This window comes from Pantherophis guttatus, chromosome 2 (assembly GCF_059756535.1).
Source record: "Pantherophis guttatus breed Tessera chromosome 2, ASM5975653v1, whole genome shotgun sequence".
Classification (NCBI taxonomy): domain Eukaryota; kingdom Metazoa; phylum Chordata; class Lepidosauria; order Squamata; family Colubridae; genus Pantherophis; species Pantherophis guttatus.
This window is the reverse complement of record NC_142064.1, coordinates 99,147,343-99,163,858: the sequence shown is the minus strand read 5'-3', so window position 1 is coordinate 99,163,858 and position 16,516 is coordinate 99,147,343. Positions and strand designations below refer to the sequence as shown.

The window sequence follows — 16,516 nt, the reverse complement described above, 5'->3', positions numbered from 1 at the left end:
ACTGTGTAGGGTAACCTAAATTTTAAATCATGATAAAGAATTATAAAACAGAATATTACAGGATTATATTCTATCAGGTGCAAAAAATCAGGACTTCTCCTGAAGTTCCAATTAAAGTTATTTATTATTAATCATGCCTATGTACAGGCATGCCTTAGAACTTGATCTTGATGTTAGACAAGGGTCAACGGAATACAAGAAGGGTTGGACTTCATTTGTGGTTATGTCGAGACTCTAGGCTGATTCCTCTTTTGACTCCTCCTTCAGGTTCTGCCACTCCTTCTCCTGCATATTCAGATATTAAAAAAAAGAAGAGAAGTCTGCAATCCATGAATCATGGGATCAAGGGCATACCTGGAAATTGTGGGAAGGGTAGGGAGGGGGACAGAAAACATTCAAGTTGGTGGCTGCCGCTGCACCAGAAATACAAATAAAAAGGGGGCAAGGCTTTAAACATGTGATCACCCCGGTCCCCGACCCTCTTGACTGTTTTAACTTCCCTCTAGAGACCCTTGCAGAGTATTGTTTCTATTTTGTTGTCTAAGCTTTGAGTATTTGCTTCAGTTCCAGAGGGGAGAATCTATCAACGATTAACCCTCCCCCTTCCATTCCTACTTCTTCAGCCTTCTACAACTGATATTAGTCAGAAACCCCCAAAAGGGAACATGTTGGAGAAGCAATTTCTATAGAATAATGGATAAGTGAAATGTGGGATTCATTATTATGACCACACAATCATACAGAAGATATTTCTGTGTTCTGTTCTGCTTTAATTGATTCACAGCTCCTCCCCCCATTTGTAATTTTGCTTTGGGGGCCTGCAGATGCAATAATATATAGAAATGAATGTGCAGCTAATATATTTCATTAATTAAAATATTTACCAAGACAAGTATAATGTTTACACAGAGATAATTATGCAATGTTTACATTGGCTCCTTCTTTGTTTACTTAAGTATCAAAGCAGGAGTGCTAAAGACTTAAGCAATACAAAATTAATTGTTATTGTTTGTTGAGAATACAATTGTGTGTATGTTCATTGGAACTTGGGTGTGAGGTTTTGGCTCTCAGAGCACATGCACTAGATCTAAAATGCAAAGAGGAAAGGAGGGAGGAAGGGAGCAGGGAGGGTAGTGGTGAAGGCACCAGGCTAGAAACTGGGAGTGTGAATTCTAGTCCCATGTCAGGTATAAAGCCAACCGGATGACCATGGGCCAGTCCCTCTCACTCAACCCTGGGAAGGATGCAAGAACAAGCCATTTTTGAAATCTTCCCAAGACAACTGCAGGGACTAGACCAGGCAATCACCAGGAGCTAACATTGACTTGAAAGAACTGTATAGTTTAATACTGTATACATTTATTACAGATACTTTATGGGTCTTATAAAGTAATACCGAATAGTGGAAAACATACCTTTAATAACAATATCAAAGGGCAACATGATAAAATGCAGAACAAGTCAAAACTAGTAAGAGAAAAGCAGCTGAAAGCAAGTACAATTGAAAACTGATAAAAGTTGGGAAGAAACATTACTAAAATTCCATTTAATACAGTAGCATAATAGCGGTGACCACAGCCAGCTAATTAGCTTGAGAGAAAAGCCGTCTCCTCAGCTGGTGTCTAAACATCTCACAGCAGGTGCTAGACTAAACGAGAGAGGAGCCACCCCCTGAGGAAGAGGGTGCCGCATTGACCAGGAATTCACTATCAACTGACTTTAAAAAGGATATTCTAAGTCAGAACATCCTGTTTGTGGAATGCCTTCCTTGCCAGTGTGGCTGAGCTTTGTAAACGTTTGTTACCAGTTTGAAGATCTTTACTCAATCTGAATCAACTACTTTATGCTGATTTCTGTTGGAGCCCATCCTGTGTTAGGAGATTTTAGGATTTTTTTTTTCATTATTATTATTTTAAAAATGTCTGCAGAGAGGTTGTTGTTGCATACTGTGTTTTTTGCTCTTTTTTCCATAATTTAGGGGCTCCCGGGTTGCCTACATTGGAATGCAGATTTGGGGATGCTTGAACCAAAGCATCTCTAGCTATGTGATGTGCCTTCATGTCAAAGATGGAGATGATGAAGTGGACAGAAGGCCACTCCTTTAACCACATCTAGCAAATGGATACCCCTTTCTTCGTGGATTTACTATTATGAAATGCAGTCAGGGGTGCCAAACTGAATAGCTTTTCAATTAAAAAAGGCAAATGAATTGAAAGGTTTGCTACAGTTTTTAGCTTTCAATGCTAAAGCACTTGTGTCCTTTGCTTTCTGTTGTTATATTATTAATTTTTGTATGCTTTGGCAATCAAAAATGAGAACTTTGAGCCATCTCCTTAAACTGGTGGTCAAATTTCAATACAGGTGGTCCTTGACTTACAACAGCTCATTTAGTAACCGTTTCAAGTTACAACAGCACTGAAAAAAGTGACTCATGACCTTTTTTCACACTTATGACCATTTCGGTATCCCCATGGTCATGTGATCAGAATTCAGATGCTTGGCAACAGGCTCATGTTTATGAGGGTTGCAGTGTCCTGGTGTCCTGGTGTCATGTGATTTCCTTTTGCAACCTTCTGACTGGTCAATGGGGAAGCCAGATTCACTTTACTGGCTTTATGTTAGTAACTTAACGACTACAGAGATTCACTTAATGACTATGACAAGAAAGGTTGTAAAACTGGGCAAAACTCATTTAACAACTGCCTTGCTTAGCAACAGAAATTTTGTTGTAGTTGTAAGTCGAGGACTACCTGTATTCAAATAACATACTGCAGCCATTCATGTTGGAAGCACATTGACTTGGGCAAAGAGATTAAAAGGACTCTTGGTGGAACTCAGCAAGACTTTTCTGATATTCTTGCCAATCCTCCGTTATTTAATAATTTAAATAATTCCATGTGTTATAAATGTTCCATTCTGTTTGACTGTGGGAATAATATATTATTATCTGACACAATCCAGGTCAGGGAAATTTACTATCTTGTCAGCGCTTCTCTTCTGCAAATTTTCACTGTCAGCACTCAGATAGGATCAACAACCATAAACACTGTTGCTACCTCAAAAGAATTGCAGAAAAGCATGAAGCTGAAAAGACGGAGATACGGTATTCTGCTTTTGGAGAACCATATTCTGTATTAGAGAGTGGTTGCATGTAGATAATAAGCCCTTTAAAGTTTTCAGATTCTCAGTGAAGATTAGTAACTATTTTCTACATGGTGAAAATAGCTGGGTTCCAAAGCATTGCACAAGGGTAAACAATGAATCAAACTACAGGTAGTCTTTGACTTACTGTCAGGCATGAAACATCAGGACCACATGTGAAGTTCCAATTAAACTCATTTATTGCTAAACATGCCTATGCACAGGAATCTATTAAACTAATGGGTTAGCATTATCTTGGCATTAAATAAGGGCTAACGGCATTTAAGAGGGTTGGACTTAATCCATTTGTAACCATGTAGAGACTCTAGACTGATTCCTCTTTTGACTCCTCCCCCAGGTGCTGCCATTCCTTCTCCTACACTTACGACCGTAAAAGGGATCAAAATTTCAGGTTGTAAATCAAGGTGCGGTCGTAAGTCTAGTGACCGTGTGACCATGCCCAATTTTATGACCATTTTTTTCAACAGCTGTAAAGCGAATCACTATAGTCATTACATGAATCACATAATTGTTAAGCGGGTCCAGCTTCCCGAATGGACGTTTTTGGTGGAAACTGGCAAAAAAAAGGTTGCAGATTGTGATCATGTGACTGGAAGCTGCAACAGATCATAAATGCGAGCTGCTTGCCAGGCACCTTAATTGCAATTGCACGACCACAGGGGTGACTCAATGGTTTGAACAGTGGTAAGTGCAAATACAGATTGTAAAGTACAGCCAATGCTTCTCTGTCCCCATAGAATGGCATATTTTTTCTGTCGGAGAATTTTGTGTCAGCTCTGATCAGAAACGTGAAGCAGAATAGAATAAATTGAGGTTAAGAAAATAGAGAATCATCTCTATGGTTCAGTCACTTAGATACTTCCAGACGAACACTTGACTGAAGGGAAGAGTTCAACCCACAGCTTTATTTGGAGGGGATTCAATGACTTAATCGGCAAAAACTTTGCCTTTTTATGTTCGCTTGTTCCCTCTTTGGGAGACTAGACTCTAAACAAAGTGCCCCTATTGTGAGCAGCACACTGGAGCAGCTGCAGGTGTCCGGGTAGTGGCATATGACAAAGCTCATTTGTGAATCAGCCCTTGTCACATGGCCTGCGGTGCCCTGCTCCAGCCATCACTACTGCCTTCAAAAGCAAAATCTACACATTCAGTCAAAAGAGCCATTCTTCTTGGCTTTCTTAGCAACTACTGTCCTTGGTAGGTATGTAAAGCAGGGGGTCTGTCTTTCGCCTGATGCCCAGAACTAAGAGATGGGTGCCGCAGTGGCTGTTCTGGCTTCTGCTCAGTTTGAGGATCCTTGGAAAGAATCTACATGGAGATTTAAAAAAAAAAAAAAAAAGATTAAGGCACACCAAGAGAAGTTATACAAGGATACCAGACTGGCAGATGGCAGAGATGCCAGAAGAATAACTTTCTTCCAACCTTTTGAAACCTAAGGAACCAATATCAAAATGCTTGGCAATATTTGTGGCTTTATCTTTTTTTAAAGGCTAAAAATGGATCGCAGGAGCTATCATTAATCATTTCCTTTTTAAAAAAAGAATATTTAATTATATGTAAAAAAGGAGTTAAAAGCAGTCCATAAATTCATGGATTACCTATATACAAAAACACACTAATATTAGCTCATCATTTCACACTATGGAACTATTAGATGAAATAAGTAAGCTACTGACATTTAAATTAGATCATTTAACCAACAGAAACAGCGGTGAAATTAAGCCTATTAATAAGTAAACACAATCCAGATTTCTAAATGGCCCTCAAAATAGCATTGTTTGTTCAAATGCAGAATAATACAGTAAGTTATCGATTAGTATTTTTTCAATCTTGGCAACTTCAAGATGTCTAGACTCCAAGTTGAAGTACAAGCATCTTAAAGTTGCCAAGGTTGAAAAATACTGGATTAGACTGGCCATCACATATTTAATGGCCACAGCCAGTTTGGTTTAGTGGTTAAGGCACCAAGCCAGAAACCAGGAGATGGTGAGTTCTAATCCCACTTTAGGCATGAAAGCTGATTATGACATTCTTTCTCAGCTCATAATGTCAACCTCAAGTGATAAACTGGTTAGTCAATTCCTGTCACAATCAATGGATCAACACTTGGTTGATCTGAAAAAAAGCAGACCCTGCACTAGTGGGGAAAACACAAGGAAGAAAAAAAATGCATAAGTGATGGAGTATCCTTCCTTCCTTCCATCCATATAATACTGTATCAATCTTTTTTTATAGGTTTTACTGCAGCATGACAAAGTTACCATAAAGTTACACTGTTGGAGGTTATTTTCTGATCTGGCAAAAATATCCAAGCAGCTTTTTCCCCTCATTTTTATTCCCATTCAGAAAATTTCTTGTTTCTCATTGTTATACTATAAATCACCTTCAGTATTATTTCTTTAACTGAAAGTGATTTATAGTAAAACAATGAGAAATAGGAATACAATGTATTGGATTGAATCCAGTGGTTTCTATTCATCAGTGAGGTGAACTCCACTGATGCAATGAATTACCCATTGCTATTATGCTTTATATAAAATGCATTTTCTGAATGGGAAGAAAATTGAGATAAAAAGCATGGATGATTTGGAGATCAGCAGGTTGGATATTTTTGCCAGTTTAGAAAATAACCTCCAACACTGTCAGCATAGCATTATTTGTTGCTGGAAAAGGAGAGGTCAAAAGAGCATCTTCCGGGACATTGTGAAGTATATACTCTAGGTGCCAGTTGGATGAAGTTGCTCTGACCTGCTTGGAGATGGATTCGGATCTTCTCCTGTTAACTGTGTGGTGTTTGGTCCTGTAATTTCTGAAGAAATGGATAGAACCATTGGGACTCTCAATCAGTCACCTGACTTTTTAATGCATGTTTCCATTGGCTGTCCTGAGATATTTATTATATATGGTTGGGTATATGCAGTGATGGATTTGAGTGAGAAGAAGGTTCTAATATATCTGAAACCAACAGTTCTGGAAAATTTGTGGCTAGTCTCCAATCTGCCCTTTTTGGGGGAAAGTATCTTGGCCATTAATTCCCAAGCACTCTTCACTCCTCCTTCCCAAGACACTCCCCCCCACATACATAGATCAACACCACTATGAGGAGCATAGAAGGAGTTGTGGAAACACAAAAAGTACACAGAGGAAAGAGGAAAGGAAGTTGAAAACCGGTAGTAAAGGTAAGTACAACCCACCGCTGTGATAAAGGTTTGAGAAGACAAGAATGACTTTGTTTCCTTTCAAATCAGAGAGTGGTGATCTTAATAGAATTTTAATAGGGGGCCAAGACTTAGTTACACAAATTTGTGCAATGGTCACTGCCCCCAAAATTGTGAAATGTTGGCAAACATTGGATCTTTGTGTGAGACCATCGTGCACAAAGCCTTATTTTTGTATGAGTTCTTGTAAATTTTCAGCCACATTTTTTCACTACTATTATTATTAACTAGATTTCATTTTGGAATTGTCAGTCCAAGTTTGCAGTTATAGAAGGTTTGTGGTCTATAGGTGTTTTATTGCCAAGTCCACCCTAAATTGCATAATATGCATGGCTGCCAGGCTAATTGTTACATTTTACACCAACTGCAACTTCCATACAACTTCCTTAGCAATATAAAGAGTGTGGAGCAACAGTAAAGATGAACTGAAACCAAAATATGAATAATTGTTGCAAACCCAACTGGCATACAAATCCTCACAATAGGTGTTCTAGCTATAATTGTGGAAATGCATCACTCACTATAATCACTGCGCTACAAAATCTAGCCCAATTTCCTTTCGGCAATAGCACAACATTTAACCTTAATTTCAGCTTTTTCTTTGTTCCCTATCCCATTAGCTGGGGTGATATTCAAAGTTATCCACTGATTCTTTGGAATTAAATGGTAAGGAACAATAGAGCTGGATACTATCAGCATCATTATGACAGTTCAATCCAAAGTTTCGAATGACTTGTCTATGCAGTTTCTTTCACATGCATATTGTGGTAGAATATGCCTCTCTGCCACAGAACCAGAGTTCCCAGGAATCCATTATTCAGAGCAGACTGACTCACATTGGCCTAAAGCTGTAGACTCAAGAGGCAGCAATTCATTCACTATTCTTTTCTCCTACCCTTTCTTCTAGTTTGGACTGGCTTTCAAAATCCTTCTGTATTTTTCAAATAATTACATACAAAATTACATAATAATTACATACAAAAACAATATAGCATTCATTTGGTTTTTGGATTGCATGCGATTGTGTCATTTTGACAGATTGCCCATGAAACTGAAAAAAAAACCCTATTTTTAGATTTTGCTAAAACAGGCAACTTTCTTTTTCCTGTGCGACTAATCTGCCCCTTTCCTTCCTGCTAAAGTTCTAGAGAAACGGCAGACAGGTTTATACAATGACATGGATTTTGAAAGTGTAAAAACTACAGTAGTCCTCCCTTCCTATTTCTAACATAAATAATATTTGTTAAGTCAGAAAACATGAAATTAGACTCCTTTGAATTTCTTACTATCATAAATTAACATGGTTTTCCTCCTATCATATTACTAACATAGAGAACCTGGCCTATAACACAGCAAGAGTCTATAACTAAGAATTTGTTTGTTTGTTTGTTCATAAAATTTATTGGTCACCCAACTTAGGTGTAAATTTACAGTTGCGTTGTACTTTATGTCTAAAAATAAAATTTAACAAAATTTGTTTGCAGTTGCATATATAAAAAACTGATTCCTTTTTCACTGTTGCATGATTACCCTTGATAGGTGGGAATTATGGGAACTGTAATCTCATACTCATACAAGACTGAGTGGTGTTTCTGATTGAATTAGTTTTGTAGCTTTGAAACAATTAAAAATGATATGTATTTATCAAAACTCAAAGTGGGGTAAATATAGAAGCAAAAACCCTTCTTTCAAACTGCCTTAAGTTTTAAGTTTTCTTAAAACTTAAGTTTTCTACAGCTGAAGCAATCTATTCTCTTATCTTTTATTTAAAAAACTATATTCCACATTCTAAATTTAGGATGGAAAAAATATGTGCCCATAAGCTTCTTTTTAAAATTCATTTGCATAACCTCAACTGATCATGAAAATGGTTCAGCATTTCCCTTCTTCCCACACATTTTATTGAGAAAAAAAACCACACAAAATAAATTTGTGTTTAGGATAGCCATATTAGAATAACAAAATAACAGAATAACAGAGTTGGACGGGATCTTGGAGGTCTTCTAGTCCAGGGGTCACCAAGCTTTCGGACCTCAGGGACCACTAAATTCATAATTTTAAATTCCGCGGACCACTAATATGATTTGCCTAATGACTGACTGGGTGGGCATGGCTAGGTGATCATGTGACTGGGTGGGCCTAGCCAACTTAATGTTACTCACATCAAGGGGCACCTCGCCAGCCTCTACTCGCCCCTCCCACTCACTCCTCTCCTTAGGGCCCCAACAGGAAGCAGTTGTTTGAGCTAAGCAGCCACCATGAGAAAGAGTTGGCAAAACAGCTGGCTCAGTTCAAATTGGATCTGATCAAGAAGGAGGCTCAGCAGAAGCACCTCACTGAGGACTACGAGCATAGACTTTCCAAGCAAAGGGAAGACCTGCGGGAGTGCAAGGCCAGGTACCAGTGCCTGGAGGCTCAGCGGGCTGAGAAGGTCAGCCAGTTCCAGGACATGATGCAGTCCCACTAGAACAAGGCCCTCTGGCTCTTCACCACCAGTGGTGCTTCCCTCCAGCCTTCGCCCAAAGCCCCACACCAGGAGGCTGAAGCAGACTGACTGAAGCAGTCAGAATTTCTGTCCCCCTCCGACCAGCACAAAAAGACCCCAAAGGGGGAGACTCTCTGCAGCAACACAAGCGTTCATTGCACATACCTGGCCCATGGGCCGTAGTTTCAGGACCCCTGATTTAGTGCAACATAAAAAATGCAAATAATTTTTCTGCGGTCCACCAGTGTCCATGGATCACCAGTTGGTGACTGCTGTTCTAGTCCTATCCTAGTCCTATAGGATAAGAGCCTTGGTGGCGCAGCAGATTAAAGTGCTGTTAAGTAATACCAGCTGCCTGCAATTACTGCAAGTTCAAATCTCACCAGGCTCAAAGTTGACTCAGCCTTCCATCCTTTCAAGGTAGGTAAAATGAGGACCCGGATTGTGAGGGCAATAAGCTGATTTTGTATAAAAAAGAACACCCCTTGGGGGTGGCGAAAGCCCTACTAAGCAGGTATATACAAAAGTATGAAGGCTATTGCTTAACGCATTGTAAGCCGTCCTGAGTCTCCAGAGAAGGGCGGCATATAAATTGAACCAATAAATAAATAAATAAATCCCTTGCTTAACCAGGAAATCCTACCATTTCAGACAAATGGTTGTGTAATCTCTTCTTAAAAGTTTCTCCAGGAAATTAACTATCCAGCCACGAGATCAATAAGCAACTGAACAAAGTCAGATGAGTTCTCAGGAAGGACTTATTTACAAGACAGACCATAGAAACAGAACTGTAGAACAACAGAACCCCATTGCTTGTCTCTACAACTCACAGCTCAAGCTACACAAGTGTATTATTAATAGGCTGCAGCCCATATTGGACAATGATATTGTACTTTCTCAGGTACTGGATGGCATGCCCATATTTGCATACAGACAACCACCCAAAATGAAGCAGATTCTCACAAGCAACAAGAAACACTAGGACAATTATGCCAACATGGAACCAGACAGTGCATTAACCTAAATGTCCCCATGTCTATGCCAACACATTCATTACAGACCCCAGGAAGTACCCATGTAACATGCTCCTATGGACATGCTCTTCTCCAATGTGATGTGTGCCATCATCTGCCAGCAACGCCTCTTTGGATTCTAAGTAGGACAAATCAGCAAAAGAATTAATGGACAGAAGTTTGACATCAGGACTCAAAAGAAGAACAAAATAGTATCACAGCACTTCATCCTCCCAGAGCCCTCCGTAGCTATCCATCAAAGGGGTTGTTTTGGAAAGGGGGGGCCTCTCATAGCACCATTCAGCAAGAAATGTTGAACTCATTAAAAAGTTTTGGTCAATCTCAGAATTTCTCAACAAATGCAATGGGTTTTTAACATACTACACACGTTAATTGATAAAATACTTATAGTCTATTTTACAAGTAACCTACATCTACATAACCAACCTATCTTCCCTTCCTCCCATTTGAATCCTATATTATTAGCTTAGCCTTTCTATTGCATTTGATGATGTGAACTGCCTCTCACAAAAATTCATGCCTTTGAATGAAATGCATTAGTCAGAAAAAAATGCTACCAAATGCCTCAAAATCACTAAGTAACCATTGGGTTATATTTCCAACATACAGTATCGTGGAGGGGTCGCCAGTCAGAAAAAGTAATGAGGATGCAAGTGGCAATTATGAGGAAAAATGGTATTTCACCCTTCTATTTACCATGTACTGTAAGTGAAATGTACCGAATATCCATATAGCTTTGCGTTTCTTTCTGTCCCAGAAGAGACACTCAGAGTTCTGTGTTATAGAAGAGACACACAAAACACTTAGTTATTTAATGTAAATCATTTAAGAAACCATTAAAATTTCTCTCTCTAAACAGATATGCATTTTACATGCCATTTTACATAGGATCACAATGCGATTGCGGGGCCCCCTGACAGACCATCCAACATATAGTGAGGGAATGCTCTAACAGAAGGTATCCAGGAGATTTTAGGGACTTCCTCTGCGTAACGACAGCTACTGACTGGATCTCCAAACTTGACATTAAACTCTGAAATGTTATTTCTGATTTCCTCTTACGTTTTCTTACTGCTCTTTTTTAAAGTGTTTTAATTGTTTTAACCTGTAAAAATGAAATGTTTTAATATTGTGTGTGACCAGCCATACGCTAAATAAATAACATAGGATCAGAACAACGAATTGAGGCTGGCACTATCCTGTTGAATGTGGTTTGTAACTTCACCCCAAAAACGTTTTTTTTTTACTTTCTTTTCTCCCCTCTCTTTACTTTTATGGTGTATCACTGCTGAAGTGGTGGTCATTTTTACTACTGTTAAAGTATAATGAGGAGAGAAGCTGTCCAGTGGTGGGATTCAAATAATTTAACAACCGGTTCTCTGCCTTAATGATTTCTTCCAAAAACCAGTTCACCAAACTGCTCAGAAAGTTAACAAACTGTTCTCCCAAAGTGGTGTGAACTGGCTGAATCCCACCACTGAAGCTGTCTCATGATAACCTAAAGTTAGAAAAGTGTGCTTTTGCTGCTTGGTGTAGGACACCCATTGTTTCATAAAGGTAGCAAGCGCATGGTGCTGTAACCCAAGATTGTTGTTGTTCGGTCACTAAGTTGTCTCTGACTCTTTGCAAGCACAATAGCATATCAGCCCCCCTGCCCCTGCTCTTTTGTTTCCTGGAGTTTGCCTAAATTCATGTTTGTTACATCAGTGACACTATCTAACCATCTCACCCTATGCCATCACCTTCTCCTTTTGCCTTCAATCAAACCAAGATAGGGCTTTTGGAAACCTTGCATGGAGTACATGCAGCTTTACACTCCTAATGTTTTTTGTTTGTTAGTTTGTTTTTACACTGAGCTATGTTCTTTAGAAGGCCAGATCCTGAAGATGAAACTCAAATACTTTGGCCACCTAATGAGAAGGAAGGACTCACTGGAGAAGAGCCTAATGCTGGGAAAGATTTGAGGGCAAAAGAAGAAGGGGACGACAGAGAACGAGGTGGCTGGATGGAGTCACCGAAGCAGTAGGCATGCGCTTAAATGGACTCCAGAGGATGGTAGAGGACAGGAAGGCCTGAAGGAATGTTGTCCATGGGGTCGCAATGGGTCGGACACAACTTCGCAACTAACAACAACGTTTCCCAAAAAAATTCTGCCCTGGAGCCTAGCTGGATAGTATGAAAAAATGTAGCTATTCCATACTACTTAGATGAAGATGTGTTTTGCAAACATGATGCTAGAATCAGGGAACCTTCAGGCTATGGACCTGACCCCTTCCCCATCCAGCCTGCCCAGGGAAGGGAGGAAAGCAGAAGAAAATGGCTTGTTTGGGGAAGCGTGACCTCAGGCCATTGGAGGAACCTAAAACAATGTTCCCAAAGAAATCTTTCCCCTCAGTGCTGCTCAGCTAGGAAACCACCAAGCAGCTGTGAGAGGAAAGGAGATTGGTGGGGGAAAAAGTTGAAACCATTTCTTTACAGCACTTTCTCCTAGGCTCTACCCTGACTGTTGCTCAACCAACTGGAAACAGGATGGAAGCAAAGCAGATCCAGACCATTGATTATGCTGGCAAAGCCGGGAGGCCCTTGTCTTCTCCAAAGGGATCTCTCAGTTCTGGGTCTGGGAGCAAAAAAAAAAAAAAAATGAACACAGCACTGGGCTATTTTATTTTCTCACCAAATGGGCTCCTTTGTATCCCTCTGCTTTTACTCTCCCTAAAAGGCAGCCTAGAAACCTTTAAAATTAAACAAATAAACAGAGTATTGAGCCATCTTAAAGATTAATACAGGTAGTCCTCAATTTACGACCATAATTGAGCCCAAAATTTATGTTGCTAAGCGAGTCTTGCCCCATTTTATGACTTCTCTCATCACATTTGTTAACTGAATCACTGCAGTTGTTTAAGTTAGTAGCACGGTTGTTACTTTGCCTGTCGGAAGGTTGCAAAGGGTGATCACATGACCCCAGGACACTGCAACCGTCATAAATGTGAGTCTGTTGTCAAGCATCCAAATATAGATCATGTGATCATGGGGATGCTGCAATGGTCATAAGTGTGAAAAATGGTCATAAGTCAGAGCTGTTTTCTTTCTGATTGAGTAAACATTAGTCAGTAGGTGAATGAATGGCTGTAACTCCATCTGTTTGAGACTCTGACTCTTCCCACTTTGGGCTTCAGCCATATCCTCATAAGTCTCTACCTCTGTGATCTCCATAGATTCCCCCCCCATCTTAAGAATCTGAACAGGTCTCCAGTAAGGTATTTCCGTATCTATTTTATAGTATTTGAGGTAGAGCCTGGTGATAATACACTGCCTTGAAGTTAATTCATTGCAAACCAAAAACATAATGCAGGAATTTAGCAAACTTATATAATGTTGAAAACTCCAACATGTCTTTCTCTGGGTACCTTAATTTCCTGTTCCTATAGACCAATATTTTAAAAACTTTCTACCATTTGAAAACCTTTTAAATGTCAAACAACAACAAAAATTCGACTCTTTGCGGAAAGTTCTATGATCTATTTGATCAATGATGCTTTCAACATTTTTTTTGACATGTACAACAGGGTGCTTGTCATTGCTGATCTTTTCGGGCATAATATAAATCTGTATATTATCTTCGGGTTTTTTCAAACAATTGGTTTTTATATTTACTTTTATATTTATATTTACTAATCTGCTTTTGAGGTATACATTTCATAATGAAATTATCTTAGAGCTCACTTACTCCAAGTAAGCTGATTTTTCTGGATCTTTCAATAGTATAACTCTAAGAGGATCAAACCAAGACAGCATTGTTGAGCTGTTTTGAGATCATTAAATGGGTAAGTGTCTGAAACAAAATTGGAAGGTTTATACTATATTACCCTTCCCATGCTGTTGAAAATCTACCTGGAACCAGATAAATTTATATTTTTGCTTAGAATGTCACCAATATAAGTAAACAAAAAAGACTTGCTAATATGCATAGATCCGTGATGGCGAACCTATGGCACACGTGCCACAGGTGGCACGCGTAGCCATATTAGTGGGCACAACAGCTCAGCTCTGGGGCGCATGCAGATGCCGGCCAGCTGATTTTCGGGCCTTCTGGGCCCACCAGAAGTAGGGAAACAGGCTGTTTCCTGCCTCTGGAGAGCCTGGGGGTGTGGGGAAGGCCCGTTTTTTTTTCTTACCTGGCTCCAGATCCTCTCTATGCATCTGGGAAGGACGAAAACAGCCTTTCCCACTCCCTTGGAGGCCCTCCAAAGGCCTGAAAGGGCCCATTTCCCGACTCCCAATGCGACAGGAAGTGACGTTTTTTTCCTGTTTCCCAGCCTCCAGAGACTCCTAGAGAGGCTCCTACAGACTCCTAGAGAGGTTCTGGAACCAGGTAAGAAAGAAAAACGGGCCTACCAGGCCATCATGTGCCAGGAGCGGGGGTGGGTGGGGTTGCGTGCGCATGCGTGTGGGCACTTGCACGTGCGACCCTCCCCTGCCCCCCCTCTCCTGGCACACGATGGCAAAAAGGTTAGCCATCACTGGCATAGATGTTACTTCCAGGTTTTCAGTGCTAAGTCTTATAATATATATAATGTTTCCCTTGATAAAACATCAAACATCGGGAATAAAATCTATATTTAATGCCATTGTTGTTTTTATTTTTCCTGTAGTGCCTCTAGTGACCCATTTTTTTATGTCCATAGTAGGTGGTGTCATAGTATGACAACCAGCTGTGCCTCTCATTTCCATCTTTTATAATGACTAGACAACCCGTGACCCACTGAGTCATCGTTTTAGAGTTACTTCCTTATCTAAACAGAGAAAGAGAATGTCCAAGGATAAAAAAAAAAGCAGTGGGAGCCACTTCCAACTTCCTGCCAACTTGACCACAGCTGACTGCCCTTCAGATGGTGAGACTGATCTATCCAGGGTGGGACTGATGTACTGAATTTCTGGATGGTTCCATGGCAACGCAGCAGCACTGGAGCAACCACAAATTTGCTAATTTCAATTTCACAAGAATTGGTCCTAGATTTAGGGCACATTCTTAAAGTTAGCCCATTGGAGATATCTCTTGGTTAAAAAAAATGTTGCTTTTTGATTCACTGTTTCACCCAGTTAAAAGTTACAGACACAAGAATTTTAATAGCATATATAGGTGAGGTCATAGAAGTGGTAAACTGCTGATTCGTAAGAGTTTTGGATGAGCTTAGGACAAAACAAGTAAAGTAGACAAGTGATCCAGACAAAATGGAGATTTGACAGCAGCCTGGGATTTCCTACACTAATGCAGAAGGGGTACAGTGGCTTTACAGTGAATGGATACTTCTGGAAGCTGCCAATCTTCTTTGTTGCACAGGTGATAGCCTAAATTGTGAGATCTTTTTAAAAGGTATCTAACCCACCAACAGTACAATTTTCTGAAAAACATTACACATTCAGTAATTTATAACTTCAAGAAACTGCTGCTGTTTAGGTTTCTGACAGCAGCAAGAATATGCACAAAAATGGAAGGACACTTTGATTCCCACCATGGATGAATGGTTGCAAAAGTTGATGGAGTTAGCAGAGATGGTTAAATTGACTGCTTTGATTAAAGAAAAGAATACAATTTTTAGTTGGAAACCACTTTTGGACTTTGTGCTTGAGGTGGAAAAAATGAAATTTTTGGTTTTGCTGGTTGGATGGATTTGCTGTTATAGAAATATCTAGTATATATTATTATGTAAAAGTAAAAAATTGAGGTTATATGTTATTTCCTTATTCTACCAAACTAAATGAAGTCAATGTTTTTTTTTTCTCCCCTTTACCCTACATTTTTTCCTCTTCCCTTTTTCTTCCCTATTTTCTCATTATTCTTATTTTTCTTTCTATTTCTGTATTCTATATCTTGATAAACTAATAAAAATATGAACTCAAAAAGGAACTAGGTTTTTGCACATATCAATTCTTTACATCTAGACTGAAGTCAGAGTACTGGTTATCATCTTTAAAGTTCAGAACAACTTTGGGAGAGAGTGTCTCAATATTTTCCCCCCTTTCCTATAAGCCTGCCTTAGACCCCTATACCACTTTAGGACAATTTGTAAGTACTGTCAGAGGTGTAGACCTGAATCTTGACTGTAAAAGTTCCAGATAACCCACTTCTTCTACAGTACTTTGCAAGTGAAGTGTAGCTATCACTTGTTCCACATTTTTTTTCTCCCACTATAAAGGAATTGGACCACAGGATTATGATGATGATGATGATGATGATCATCATCATCATATTTTTCCATCTTTTTGATATGTAACTCAAGGCAGCAAACAAAACTAATATGAGTTGACCAACATGACTGGGAGTGGATAGTCCATTGAAGAACTACTCACTCCCGTAACAAAGTGTTAATCAGCTCCATGATCCTACAAGTAACCCTACTCCCACCAAGACTCATAAGTCTCTATCCTGTGATCCTGTGATCTCCATAGATTTTTCCCCATGTAAAGACTTACACAATTTTATCAGTGAAATGTTACTCCAAATTCTCACAGCAGCCTATGGGCAGGTTTTGCCAATTCCCACATACAGGTCGCAAATGGCAATCATGTGATCCCAGGATGTTGCATCACAATGGGTGAAAAGGTGAAAACAAGAC

The 16,516-nt window shown here is 39.5% G+C and overlaps 1 long non-coding RNA gene across 1 annotated transcript; it reads right to left on the bottom strand.

The window, feature by feature from the left end:
• Nucleotides 1–1,399: 1,399 nt before the first annotated feature.
• Nucleotides 1,400–10,643, bottom strand: LOC148115213 (uncharacterized). Its single transcript, XR_015732323.1, has 2 exons — nucleotides 9,939–10,643; nucleotides 1,400–4,470 (listed from the first exon to the last, which is right to left on the bottom strand). It is a non-coding gene; the product is annotated as an uncharacterized LOC148115213 (long non-coding RNA).
• Between the last annotated feature and the right edge of the window lie 5,873 nt (nucleotides 10,644–16,516).